Below are 15749 nucleotides of genomic sequence, written 5' to 3' on the forward strand. Positions count from 1 at the left end.
CAACAAACCTCAAATAGGAATGCCAACACCACTCCTCCGCAGGTCTCCAGCTTCACAACCCAAAACTAGAAACACCAACACAAGCTCCTCCGTGGGTCTCCAACTCCACGACCCACAAACTAGAACAACGCTCCCCCCGTATCTCCAGCTCCACAACCCTCAACTAGAAACACCAACTCCGGCTCCTCCGTGGGTCTCCAGCTCCACGACCCTCAACTAGAAACACCAACTCCGGCTCCTCCGTGGGACTCCAGCTGCATGACCCTCAATGAGAAACACCAACACCGTCTCCTCCATGGGTCTCAAGCTCCAGACCCTGAACCAGAAACACCAACAACAGCTCCTCCACAGGTCTCCAGCTCCGCGACCCACGAACTAGAAAACAACGCTCCACCCTGTATCTCTTGCTCCACAACCCTCAACGAGAAACACCACCACTGGCTCCTTCACGGGTCTCCAGCTCCACGACCCACAAACCAGAAAACAATGCTCCACCCTATATCTCCAGCTCCACAACCCTCAACGAGAAACACGAACTCCAGCTCCTCCACGGGTCTCCAGCTCCACAAACCACAAACTAGAAAACAACGCTGCACCCTGTATCTCCAGCTCCACAACCCTCAACAGGAAACACCAACAATGGCTCCTCCGTGGGTCTCCAGCTCCACAACCCTCAACTAGAAACACCAACACCAGCTGCTCCGCAAGTCTTCAGCTGCACGACCCTGAACTAGAAACACCAACAATGGCTCCTTTGCAGGTCTCCAGGACCACGACCCTCAACTAGAAACACCAACAGTGGCTCCTCCACGGGTCTGCAGCTCCATGACCATCAACTAGAAGCACCAACAGCGGCTCCTCCAAAGGTCTCCAGCACCACAACCTAAACAAGAAACACCAACACCGGCTCCGCTGCAGGTCTCCTCCTCTACGACCTTCAGCTACAAACACCAACACTGGCTCCTCCGCGAGTCTCCAGCTCCACAACCTACAAACTAGAAAACAACACTCCACCCTGTATCTCCAGCTCCACAACACTCAACGAGAAACACCAACAACGGCTCCTCCGCGGGTCCCAGTTCTACAACCCACAACTAGAAACACCAACACTGGCTCCTTGGCAGGTCTCCAGCTCCACGACTCTCAACTAGAAACATCAACTCTGGCTCCACCATGGGTCTCCAACTCCACGACCCTCAACTAGGAACACCAACTCCAGCTCCTCAACGGGTCTCCAGCTCCACAACCCACAAACAAGAAAACAGCGCTCCGCCCTGTATCTCTAGCTCCACAACCCTCAACAAGAAACACCAGCACCAGCTCCTCCACGGGTCTCCAGCTCCACGACCCACAAACTAGAAAACAATGCTCCACCCTGTATCTCCAGCTCCACAACCCTCAACAAGAAACACCACCATGGGCTACTCTGCGGATCTCCAGCTCCGCGACCCACAAACTAGAAAACAATGCTCTACCCTGTATCTCCAGGTCTACAACCCTCAATGAGAAACACCAACAACGGCTCCTCCGAGGGTCTCCAGCTCCACGATCCTCAACTAGAAACACGAACACCATCTCCTCTGTGGGTCTCTAGCTCCACAATCATCAACTAGAAACACCAACAATGGCTCCTCCACGTGTCTCCCAACTCCACGACCCTCAACCAGAAACACCAACGACAGCTCCTCCACGGGTCTCCAGCTCCATGACCCACAAACTAGAAAACAACGCTCCACCCTGTATCTCCAGCTCCACAAACATCAACTAGAAACATCAACTGCAGTTTCTCCGCGAGTCTCCAGCTCCAAAACCCTCAACTACAAACACCAAGACAGGCTCCTCCGCAGGTCTCCAGCTCCACCATCCTCAATTAGAAACAACAAAACTGGCTCCTCTGCGGGTCTCCAGCTCCACAAACCACAAACTAGAAAACAACGCATCACCCTATATCTCGAGCTCCACAACAGTCAATGAGAAACACCAACAATGGCTCCTCCACCGGTCTCCAACTCCCCAAACCTTAACTAGAAACATCAACACTGGCTCCTCCGTGGGACTCCAGCAACACGACCTTCAACTACAAACACCAACACCGGCTCCTGACGGGTCTCCAGCTCCACGGGATTTAACTAGAAACACCAACAGCTTCTCGTCAACAGGTCTCCAGCACCATGACGCTCAGCAAGAAAAAACAACACTGGATCCTCTGCGGGACTCCAGCTCCACGATCCTCAACTAGAAACATCAACAATGGCTCCTCCGCGTGTCTCCAACTCCAAACTTTCAACCAGAAACACCAATGACAGCTTCTCCACGGGTCTCCAGCTCCACCACCCACAACCTAGAAAACAACGCTCCACCCTGCATCTACAGCTCCACGACCCTAAAACAAAGAAACCAACAGCGGCTACTCCGCCAACGCCACCTCGATGACCCTCAACTAAAACACCAACTCCAGCTCCTCCATGGGTCACCAGTTCCCCGACCCTCAACTAGAAACACCAACTCCAGCTCCACCACAGGTCTCCAACTCCACAACCCACAAACCAGAAAACAATGCTCCACCTTGTATCTGTAGCTCCACAAGCCTCAACGAGAAACACCACCACCGGCTCCTCCACGGGTCTACAGCTCGACAAAACACAAACTAGAAAACAACGCTCTACCCTGTATCTTCAGCTCCACGACCCTCAAATAAAAACACCAACAGCAACTACTCCGCCATCTCCACCTCGATGGCCCTCAACTAGAAACACCAACTCCGGCTCCTCCATGGGTCTCCAGCTCCACGACCCTAAACTAGAATCACAAACTCCAGCTCCTCCACGGGTCTCCAGCTCCAGTACCCACAAACTAGAAAACAACTCTCCACCCTGTATCTCCAGCTCCACAAACATCAACTAGAAACACCAACTCCAGCTCCTCCACGGGTCTCCAGCTCCATGACCCACAAACTAGAAAACAACGCTCCACCCTGTATCTCCAGCTCCATGACCGTCAAACAAAAACACCAACAGTGGCTACTCCGCCATCTCCACCTCGATGACCCTCAACTAGAAACACCAACTCCAGCTCCTCCATGGGTCTCCAGCTCCACTACCCTCAATTAGAAACACCAATGACAGCTCCTCCACGGGTCTCCAGCTCCATGACCCACAAATTAGAAAACAATGCTCCACCCTGTATCTCCAGCTCCACAAACCTTAAACAAACACCCCCACAGCGGCTATTCCGCCATCAACACCTGGATGACCCTCAACTACAAACACCAACTCCGGCTCCTCCATGGGTCTCCAGCTCCACGACCCTCAACTAAAAACACCAACTCCAGCTCCTCCACAGATCTCCAGCTCCACGACCCACAAATCAGAAAACAACGCTCCACCCTGTATCTCCAGCTCCACAATCCTCAACGAGAAACACCACCACCGGCTCCTACACGGGTCTCCATCTCCACGACCCACAAACTAGAAAACAACGCTCCACCCTGTATCTCCAGCTCCACAATCCTCAACGAGAAACACCACCACCGGCTCCTCTGCGGGTCTCCAGCTCAAACACCCACAAACTAGAAAACAACACTCCACCCTGTATCTTCAGCTCCACAACCCTCAACGAGAAACACGAACAACGGCTCCTCTGCGGATATCCAGCTCCACTATCATCAACTAGAAACACCAACAATGGCTCCTCCGCATGTCTCCAACTCCATGACCCTCAACCAGAAACACCATCGACACCTCCTCCACGGGTCTCCAGGTCCGTGACCCACAAACTAGAAAACAACGCTCCACCCTGTATCTCCAGCTCCACGACCCTCAAAGAAAAACACCAAGAGCAGCTGCTCCGCCATCTCCAACTCGATGACCCTCAACTAGAAACACCAACTTCACCTTCTCCATGGGTCTCCAGCTCCACGACCCTCAACTAGAAACACCAACTCCAGATCCTCCATGGGTCTCCAGCTCCGTGACCCACAAACTAGAAAACAACGCTCCACCCTGTATCTCCAGCTCCACACACATCAACTAGAAACACCAACTGCAGTTCCTCCACGAGTCTCCAGCTACAAAACCCTCAACTACAAACACCAACATGGGCTCCTCCACAGGTCTCCAGCTCCACGATCCTCAATTAAAAACAACAAAACCAGCTCCTCCGCAGGTCTCCAGCTCCGCAAACCAAAAACTAGAAAACAACACATCACCCTATATCTCCAGCTTCACAACAGTCACCGAGAAACACCAACAATGGCTCCTCCACAGGTCTCCAACTCCCCAAAGCTCAACTACAAACACCAACACCGGCTCCTCCGTGGGTCTCCAGCAACACGACCCTCAACTACAAACACCAACACTGGCTTCTGGTGGGTCTCCAGCTCCACGACATTCAACTAGAAACACCAACAGCTTCTCCTCCGCAGGTCTCCAGCACCATGACCCTCAGCAAGAAACACTAACACCGGATGCTCCATGGGACTCCAGCTCCACGATCCTCAACTAGAAACACCAACACCGGCTCCTCCGCAGGTCTCCAGCTCCACAATACTCAACTAGAAACACCAACAATGGCTCCTCCGTGTGTCTCCAACTCCAAACCTGCAACCAGAAACACAAATGACAGCTCCTCCACGGGTCTCCAGCTCCACGACCCACAACCTAGAAAACAACGCTCCACCCTCTATCTCCAGCACCACAACCCTCAACGAGAAACACCCACAACGGCTCCTCCACAGGTCTCCAGCTCCACGATCCTCAACTAGAAACACTAACAATGTCTCCTCCGCGTGTCTCCTCCGCGTGTCTCCAACTCCCAACCCTTAACCAGAAACACCAACGACAGCTCCTCCATGGGTCTCCAGCTTCAAGACCCACAAACCAGAAAACAACGCTCCACCCTGTATCTCCAGCTCCACGACCCTCAAACAAAGACCCCCACAGCGGCTATTCCGCCATCGACACCTCGATGACCCTCAACTAGGAACACCAACTCCGGCTCCTGCATCGGTCTCCAGCTCCACAACCCTCAACTAGAAGCACCAACTCCAGCTCATCCACAGGTCTCCAGCTCCACGACCCACAAATCAGAAAACAACGCTCCACCCTGTATCTCTAGCTCCACAATCCTGAATGAGAAACACCACCACCGGCTCCTACACGGGTCTCCATCTCCACGACCCACAAACTAGAAAACAACGCTCCACCCTGTATCTCCAGCTCCACAATCCTCAACAAGAAACACCACCACTGGCTCCTCTGCGGGTCTCCAGCTCAAACACCCACAAACTAGAAAACACTCCACCCTGTATCTTCAGATCCACAACCCTCAACGAGAAACACCAACAAAGGCTCCTCCATTGGTATCCAGCTCCACGATCATCAACTAGATACACCAAAAATGGCTCCTCCGTATGTCTCCAACTCCATGACCCTCAACCAGAAACGCGATCGACAGCTCCTCCATGGGTCTCCAGGTCCGTGACCCACAAACTAGAAAACAATGCTCCACCCTGTATCTCCAGCTCCATGACCATAAAACAAAAACACCAACAGCGGCTACTCCGCCGTTTCCATCTCGATGACCCTCAACTAGAAACACCAACTCCAGCTCCTCCATGGGTCTCCAGCTCCACGACCTTCAACTAGAAACACCATCTCCAGCTCCTCCACAGGTCTCCAGCTCCATGACCCACAAAACAGAAAACAATGCTCCACCTTGTATCTCCAGCTCTACAAACATCAACTAGAAACACCAACTGCAGTTCCTCCACGAATCTCCAGCTCCAAAACCCTCAACTACAAACACCAACATGGGCTCCTCCGCAGGTCTCCAGCTCCACGATCCTCAATTAGAAACAACAAAACCGGCTCCTCCGCGGTTCTCCAGCTCCGCAAATCACAAACTAGAAAACAAAGCATCACCCTATATCTCCAGCTCCACGACCCTCAACTAAAAACACCAACTCCAGCTCCTCCACAGGTCTCCAGCTCCATGACCCAAAAACCAGAAAACAGCGCTCCACCTTGTATCTCTAGCTCCACAACCCTTAATGAGAAACACCACCACCGGCTCCTACACGGCTATCCAGCTCCATAACCCACAAACTAGAAAACAATGCTCCACCCTGTATCTCCAGCTCCACAACCCTCTACGAGAAACACCAACAACGACTCCTCCGCGGATCTCCAGCTCCACGATCCTCAACTAGAAACACAAACAATGGCTCCACCACGTGTCTCCAACTCCAAACCCTCAAGCGGAAACACCAATGACAGCTCCTCCACAGGTCTCCAGCTCCACGACCCACAAACTAGAAAACAACGCTCCACCCTGTATCTCCAGCTCCACACACATCAACTAGAAACACCAACTGCAGTTCCTCCTCGAGTCTCCAGCTCCAAAACCCTCAACTACAAACACCAACATGGGCTCCTCCGCAGGTCTCCAGCTCCACGATCCTCAATTAGAAACAACAAAACCGGCTCCTCCGCGGTTTTCCAGCTCTGCAAACCACAAACTAGAAAACAACGCATCACCTTATATCTCCAGCTCCACAACAGTCACCGAGAAACACCGACAATGGCACCTCCATGGGTCTCCAACTCCCCAAACCTCAACTAGAAACACGAACACCGGCTCCTCCGTGGGTCTCCAGCAACACAACCCTCAACTACAAACACCAACATTGACTTCTGGCGGGTCTCCAGCTCAACGACATTCAACTAGAAACACCAACAGCTTCTCCTCCACAGGCCTCCAGCACCATGACCCTCAGCAAGAAACACTAACACCAGATCCTCTACGGGACTCCAGCTCCACGATCCTCAACTAGAAACACCAACACCGGCTCCTCCGCGGGTCTCCAGCTCCACGATCCTCAACTAGAAACACCAACAGTGGCTCCTCCGCGTGTCTCCAACTCCAAACCCACAACCACAAACACCAATGACAGCTTCTCCATGGGTCTCCAGCTCCACGACCCACAAACTAGAAAACAAGGCTCCATCCTGTATCTCCAGCTCCACGACCCTCAAACAAAGACCCCCACAGCGGCTATTCCGCCATCGACACCTCGATGACCCTCAACTAGAAACACCAACTCCAGCTCCTCCATGGGTCTCCAGCTCCACGACCCTCAACTAGAAACACCAACTCCAGGTCCTCCACAGGTCTCCAGCTCCATGACCCACAAACCAGAAAACAACGCTCCACCCTGTATCTCTAGCTCCACAATCCTCAATGAGAAACACCACCAGCGGCTCCTACACGGGTCTCCAGCTCCACGACCCACACACTAGAAAACAATGCTCCACCCTGTATCTCCAGCTCCACAAACCTCAACGAGAAACACCACCACTGGCTCCTCTGCAGGTCTCCAGCTCCACGCCCCACAAACTAGAAAAAACGCTCCACCCTGTATCTCCAGCTCCACAACCCTCTATGAGAAACACCAACAACGGCTCCTCCACGGGTCTCCAGCTCCATGATCCTCAACGAGAAACACCAACAATGGCTCCACCACGTGTCTCCAACTCCAAACCATCAAGCGGAAACACCAACGACAGCTCCTCCACAGGTCTCCAGCTCCACGACCCGCAAACTAGAAAACAACGCTCCACCCTGTATCTCCAGCTCCACACACATCAACTAGAAACACCAACTGCAGTTCCTCCTCGAGTCTCCAGCTCCAAAACCCTCAACTACAAACACCAACATGGGCTCCTCCGCAGGTCTCCGGCTCCATGATCCTCATTAGAAACAACAAAACCGGCTCCTCCGCGGGTCTCCAGCTCCGCAAACCACAAACTAGAAAACAACGCATCACCTTATATCTCCAGCTCCACAACAGTCACCGAGAAACACCGACAATGGCACCTCCATGGGTCTCCAACTCCCCAAACCTCAACTAGAAACACGAACACCGGCTCCTCCGTGGGTCTCCTGCAACACGACCCTCAACTACAAACACCAACACTGACTCCTGGCGGGTCTCCAGCTCAACGACATTCAACTAGAAACACCAACAGCTTCTCCTCCGCAGGCCTCCAGCACCATGACCCTCAGCAAGAAACACTAACACCAGATCCTCCACGGGACTCCAGCTCCACGATCCTCAACTAGAAACACCAACACCGGCTCCTCCGCGGGTCTCCAGCTCCATGATCCTCAACTAGAAACACCAACAATGGCTCCTCCGCGTGTCTCCAACTCCAAACCCGCAACCACAAACACCAACGACAGCTCCTCCATGGGTCTCCAGCTCCACGACCCACAAACTAGAAAACAAGGCTCCATCCTGTATCTCCAGCTCCATGACCCTCAAACAAAGACCCCCACAGCGGCTATTCTGCCATCGACACCTCGAGGACCCTCAACTAGAAACAGCAACTCCAGCTCCTCCATGGGTCTCCAGCTCCACGACCCTCAACTAGAAACACCAACTCCAGGTCCTCCACAGGTCTCCAGCTCCATGACCCACAAACCAGAAAACAACGCTCCACCCTGTATCTCTAGCTCCACAATCCTCAATGAGAAACACCACCAGCGGCTCCTACACGGGTCTCCAGCTCCACGACCCACACACTAGAAAACAATGCTCCACCCTGTATCTCCAGCTCCACAAACCTCAACGAGAAACACCACCACTGGCTCCTCTGCAGGTCTCCAGCTCCACGCCCCACAAACTAGAAAAAACGCTCCACCCTGTATCTCCAGCTCCACAACCCTCTATGAGAAACACCAACAACGGCTCCTCCACGGGTCTCCAGCTCCATGATCCTCAACTAGAAACACCAACAATGGCTCCACCACGTGTCTCCAACTCCAAACCATCAAGCGGAAACACCAACGACAGCTCCTCCACAGGTCTCCAGCTCCACGACCCGCAAACTAGAAAACAACGCTCCACCCTGTATCTCCAGCTCCACACACATCAACTAGAAACACCAACTGCAGTTCCTCCTCGAGTCTCCAGCTCCAAAACCCTCAACTACAAACACCAACATGGGCTCCTCCGCAGGTCTCCGGCTCCATGATCCTCATTAGAAACAACAAAACCGGCTCCTCCGCGGGTCTCCAGCTCCGCAAACCACAAACTAGAAAACAACGCATCACCTTATATCTCCAGCTCCACAACAGTCACCGAGAAACACCGACAATGGCACCTCCATGGGTCTCCAACTCCCCAAACCTCAACTAGAAACACGAACACCGGCTCCTCCGTGGGTCTCCTGCAACACGACCCTCAACTACAAACACCAACACTGACTCCTGGCGGGTCTCCAGCTCAACGACATTCAACTAGAAACACCAACAGCTTCTCCTCCGCAGGCCTCCAGCACCATGACCCTCAGCAAGAAACACTAACACCAGATCCTCCACGGGACTCCAGCTCCACGATCCTCAACTAGAAACACCAACACCGGCTCCTCCGCGGGTCTCCAGCTCCATGATCCTCAACTAGAAACACCAACAATGGCTCCTCCGCGTGTCTCCAACTCCAAACCCGCAACCACAAACACCAACGACAGCTCCTCCATGGGTCTCCAGCTCCACGACCCACAAACTAGAAAACAAGGCTCCATCCTGTATCTCCAGCTCCATGACCCTCAAACAAAGACCCCCACAGCGGCTATTCTGCCATCGACACCTCGAGGACCCTCAACTAGAAACAGCAACTCCAGCTCCTCCATGGGTCTCCAGCTCCACAACCCTCAACTAGAAACACCAACTCCAGGTCCTCCACAGGTCTCCAGCTCCATGACCCACAAACCAGAAAACAACGCTCCACCCTGTATCTTCAGCTCCACAACCTTCAATGAGAAACACCAACAACGGCTCCTGTGCGGGTAGCCAGCTCCATGATCATCAACTAGAAACCCCAACAATGGCTCCTCCGCATGTCTCCAACTCCACGACCCTCAACCAGAAACACCATCGACACCTCCTCCACGGGTCTCCAGGTCCGTGACCCACAAACTAGAAAACAACGCTCCACCCTGTATCTCCAGCTCCACGACCCTCAAAGAAAAACACCAAGAGCGGCTGTTCCACCGTCTCCACCTCGATGACCCTCAATTAGAAACACCAATTCCAGGTCCTCCACGGGTCTCCAGCTCCATGACCCACAAACTAGAAAACAATGCTCCACCCTGTATCTCCAGCTCCATGACCGTAAAAGAAAAACACCAACAGCGGCTACTCTGCCATTTCCATCTCGATGACCCTCAACTAGAAACACCAACTCCAGCTCCTCCATGGGTCTCCAGCTCCACGACCCTCAACTAGAAACACCAATTCCAGCTCCTCCACTGGTCTCCAGCTTCATGACCCACAAACTAGAAAACAATGCTCCACCCTGTATCTCCAGCTCCACAAACATCAACTAGAAACACCAACTGCAGATCCTCTGCGAATCTCCAGCTCCAAAACCCTCAACTACAAACACCAACATGGGCTCCTCCGCAGGTCTCCAGCTCCACGATCCTCAATTAGAAACAACAAAACCGGCTCCTCCGCGGTTCTCCAGCTCCGCAAATCACAAACTAGAAAAGAACGCATGACCCTGTATCTCCAGCTCCACGACCCTCAAGTAAAAACAACTCCAGCTCCTCCACAGGTCTCCAGCTCCATGACCCACAAACTAGAATACAATGCTCCACTCTGTATCTCCAGCTCCACAACCCTCAAACAAAGACACCAACAGCGGCCATTCCGCCATCGCCACCTCGATGACCCTCAACTAGAAACACCAACTCCGGCTCCTTCATGGGTCTCCAGCTCCACGACCCACAAACTAGAAAACAAAGCTCCACCCTGTATCTCCAGCTCCAAAACCCTCAACAAGAAACAGCAACAATGGCTCCTCCACGGGTCTCCAGCTCCACGATCCTCAACTAGAAACACTAACAATGGCTCCTCCGCGTGTATCCAACTCCAAACCCTCAACCAGAAACACCAACGACAGCTCCTCCACGGGTCTTCAGCTCCACGACCCACAAACTAGAAAACAACGCTCCACCCTGTATCTCCAGTTCCATGACCCTCGAACAAAGACACCCACAGCGGCCATTCCGCCATCGACACCTCGATGACCCTCAACTAGAAACACCAACACCGCCTCTTCCTTGGGTCTCCAGCTCCACGACGCTCAACTAGAAACACCAACTCCAGCTCCTCCACAGGTCTCCAGCTCCATGACCCACAAACCAGAAAACAACGCTCCACCCTGTATCTCTAGCTCCACAACCCTCAACGAGAAACACCACCACCGGCTCCTCTGTGGGTCTCCAGCTCCACAATCATCAACTAGAAACACCAAAAATAGCTCCTCCGCGTGTCTCCAACTCCACGACCCTCAACCAGAAACACCATCGACACCTCCTCCACGGGTCTCCAGGTCCGTGACCCACAAACTAGAAAACAACGCTCCACCCTGTATCTCCAGCTCCACGACACTCAAAGAAAAACACCAAGAGTGGCTACTCCGCCGTCTCCACCTCGATGACCCTCAATTAGAAACACCAACTCCAGCTCCTCCATGGGTCTCCAGCTCCACGACCCTCAACTAGAAACACCAACTCCAGCTCCTCCACAGGTCTCCAGCTCCATGACCCACAAACTAAAAAGCAACGATCCACCCTGTATCTTCAGTTCCATGATGGTCAAACAAACACACCAACAGCGGCTACTCCGCCGTCTCCACCTCAATGACCCTCAACTAGAAACACCAACTCCGGCTCCTCCATCGGTCTCCAGCTCCACTAACCTCAATTAGAAACATCAACTGCAGCTCCTCCACAGGTCTCCAACTCCACAACCCACAAACCAGAAAACAACGCTCCACCTTTTATCTGTAGCTCCACAAGCCTCAACAAGAAACACCACCACCGGCTCCTCCATGGGTCTCCAGCTCCACGACCCACAAACTAGAAAACAATGCTCTACCCTGTATCTTCAGCTCCACGACCCTCAAACAAAAACACCAACAGTGACTACTCTGCCGTCTCCACGTCAATGACCCTCAACTAGAAACACCAACTCCAGCTCCTCCATGGGTCACCAGCTCCACGACCCTCAACTAGAATCACCAACTCCAGCTCCTCCACGGGTCTCCAGCTCCAATACCCACAAACTAGAAAACAACTCTCCACCCTGTATCTCCAGCTCCACAAACATCAACTAGAAACACCAACTGCAGTTTCTCCGCGAGTCTCCAGCTCCAAAACCCTCAACTACAAACACCAAGACAGGCTCCTCTGTAGGTCTCCAGCTCCACGATCGCCAATTAGAAACAACAAAACCGGCTCCTCCGCAGGTCTCCAGCTCTACAAAGCACAAACTAGAAAACAACGCATCACCCTGTATCTCCAGCTCCACAACAGTCAACGAGTAAGACCAACAATGGCTCCTCCACGGGTCTCCAACTCCCCAAACCTCAACTACAAACACCAACACTGGCTTCTCCTCGGGTCTCCTGTGACATGACTCTGAACTACAAACACCAACACCAGCTCCTGGTGGGTCTCCAGCTCCACGATATTCAACGAGAAACACCAACAGCTTCTCCTCCGCAGGTCTCCAGCACCATGACCCTCAGCAAGAAACACCAACACCGGATCCTCCGTGGGACACCAGCTCCATGATCCTCAACTAGAAACACCAACACCGGCTCCTCCACGGGTCTCCAGCTCCACGATCCTCAACTAGAAACACCAACAATGGATCCTCCACGTGTCTCCCACTCCAAACCCTCAACCAGAAACACCAACGAGAGCTCCTCCACGGGTCTCCAGCTCCACAACCCACAAAGTAGAAAACAACGCTCCACCCTGTATCTCCAGCTCCACAACACTCAACAAGAAACACCACCACTGGCTCCTCTGCGGGTCTCCAGCTCCACGGCCCACAAACTAGAAAACAAAGCTCCACCCTGTATCTCCAGCTCCACGAACCTCAAACAAAGACCCCCACAGCGGCCATTCCGCCATCGCCACCTCAATGACCCTTAACTAGAAACACCAACTCCGGCTCCTCCATGGGTCTCCAGCTCCACGACCCTCAACTAGAAACACCAACTCCAGCTCCTCCACGGGTCTCCAGCGCCATGACCCACAAACTAGAAAACAACACTCCACCCTGTATCTCCAGCTCCATGACCATCAAACGAAACCACAAACAGCGGCTACTCCGCCATTTCCATCTCGATGACCCTCAACTAGAAACACCAACTCCTGCTCCTCCATGGGTCTCTAGCTCCACGACCCTCAAATAGAAACACTAACTCCAGCTCCTCCACGGGTCTCCAGCTCCATGACCCACAAAATAGAAAACAATGCTCCACCCTGTATCTCCAGCTCCACAGTCATCAACTAGAACCACTAAATGCAGTTCCTCTGCGAGTCTCCAGCTCGAACACCCTCAACTACAAACACCAACATGGGCTACTCCACAAGTCTCCAGCTCCACGATTCTCAATTAAAAACAACAAAACCGGCTCCTCTGCGGGTCTCCAGCTCCACAAACCACAAACTAGAACACGACACATCACCCTATATCTCCAGCTCCACAACAGTCAATGGGAAACACCAACAATGGCTCCTCCACGGGTCTCCAACTCCCCAAACCTCAACTAGAAACACCAACACCGGCTCCTCCACGGGTCTCCAGCAACACGACCCTCCACTACAAACACCAACACTGGCTCCTGGCGGGTCTCCAGCTCCACGACATTCAACAAGAAACACCAACAGCTTCTCCTCCGCATGTCTGCAGCACCATGACTCTCAGCAAGAAACACCAACACCGGATCCTCCATGGGACTCCAGCTTCACGATCCTCAACTAGAAACACCAACAACGGCTCCTCCGCGGGTCTCCAGCTCCACGATTCTCAGCTAGAAACACCAAAAATGGCTCCTCCGCATGTCTCCAACTCCAAACCCTCAACGAGAAACACCAACGACAGCTCCTCCACGGGTCTCCAGCTCCATGACCCACAAACTAGAAAACAACGCTCCACCCTGTATCTCCAGCTCGATGACCCTCAAACAAAGACACCAACAGCGGCCATTCCACCATCGCCACCTTGATGACCCTCAACTAGAAACATCAACTCTGGCTCCTTCATGGGTCTCCAGCTCCACGACCTTCAACTAGAAACACCAACTCCAGCTCCTCCACAGGTCTCCAGCTCCACGACCCACCAACCAGAAAACAACGCTCCACCCTGTATCTCTAGCTCCACAACCCTCAATGAGAAACACCACCAGCGGCTCCTACACAGGTCTCCAGCTCCATGACCCACAAACTAGAAAACAGTGCTCCACCCTGTATCTCCAGCTCCACAACCCTCAATGAGAAACACCAACAACGGCTCCTCCGCGGGTCTCCAGCTCCACGATCCTCAACTAGAGACACTTACAATGGCTCCTCCGCGTGTCTCCAACTCCAAACCCGCAACTAGAAACACCAACGACAGCTCCTCCACGGGTCTCCAGCTCCACGACCCACAAACTAGAAAACAATGCTCCACCCTGTATCTCCAGCTCCACGACCCTCAAACAAAGACCCCCACAGCGGCCATTCCGCCATCGACACCTCGATGACCCTCAACTAGAAACACCAACTCCAGCTCCTCCATGGGTCTCCAGCTCCACGACCCTCAACTAGAAATACCAACTCCACCTCCTCCACAGGTCTCCAGCTCCATGACCCACAAACCAGAAAACAACGCTCCACCCTGTATCTCCAGCTCCATAACCCTCATCGAGAAACCACAAACGGCTCCTCCACAGGTCTCCAGCTCCACGACCCACAAACCAGAAAACAACGCTCCACCCTGTATCTCCAGCTCCATAACCCTCATCGAGAAACACCACAAACGGCTCCTCCACAGGTCTCCAGCTCCACGACCCACAAACCAGAAAACAGCGCTCCACCCTGTATCTCCAGCTCCATAACCCTCATCGAGAAACACCACAAACAGCTCCTCCACAGGTCTCCAGCTCCACGACCCACAAACTAGAAAACAACGCTCCACCCTGTATCTCCAGCTCCACAACCCTCAACGAGAAACACCAACAACGGTTCCTCGGTGGGTATCTAGCTCCACAATCATCAACTAGAAACAACAAAAGTGGCTCCTCCGCGTGTCTCCAAGTCCACAACCCTCAACCAGAAACACCATCGACAGCTCCTCCACGGGTCTCCAGGTCCGTGACCCACAAACTAGAAAACAACGCTCCACCCTGTATCTCCAGCTCCACAACCCTCAAGAAAAAACACCAAGAGTGGCTACTCCGCCGTCTCCACCTCGATGACCCTCAATTAGAAACACCAACTCCAGCTCCTCCATGGGTCTCCAGCTCCACGACTCTCAACTAGAAACACCAAGTCCAGCTCCTCCACGGGTCTCCAGCTCCACGACTCTCAACTAGAAACACCAAGTCCAGCTCCTCCACGGGTCTCCAGCTCCACAACCCACAAACCAGAAAACAACACTCCACCCTATATCTCTAGCTCCACAACCCTCAACGAGAAACACCACCACCGGCTCCTACACGGGTCTCCAGCTCCACGACCCACAAACTAGAAAACAATGCTCCACAACCCTCAACGAGAAACACCACCACCGGCTCCTCTGTGGGTCTCCAGCTCCACGACCCACAAACTAGAAAACAACGCTCCACCCTGTATCTCCAGCTCCACAACCCTCAATGAGAAACACCAACAACGGCTCCTCCTCGGGTC

This window comes from Macaca fascicularis, chromosome 6 (genome assembly GCF_037993035.2).
Source record: "Macaca fascicularis isolate 582-1 chromosome 6, T2T-MFA8v1.1".
Classification (NCBI taxonomy): domain Eukaryota; kingdom Metazoa; phylum Chordata; class Mammalia; order Primates; family Cercopithecidae; genus Macaca; species Macaca fascicularis.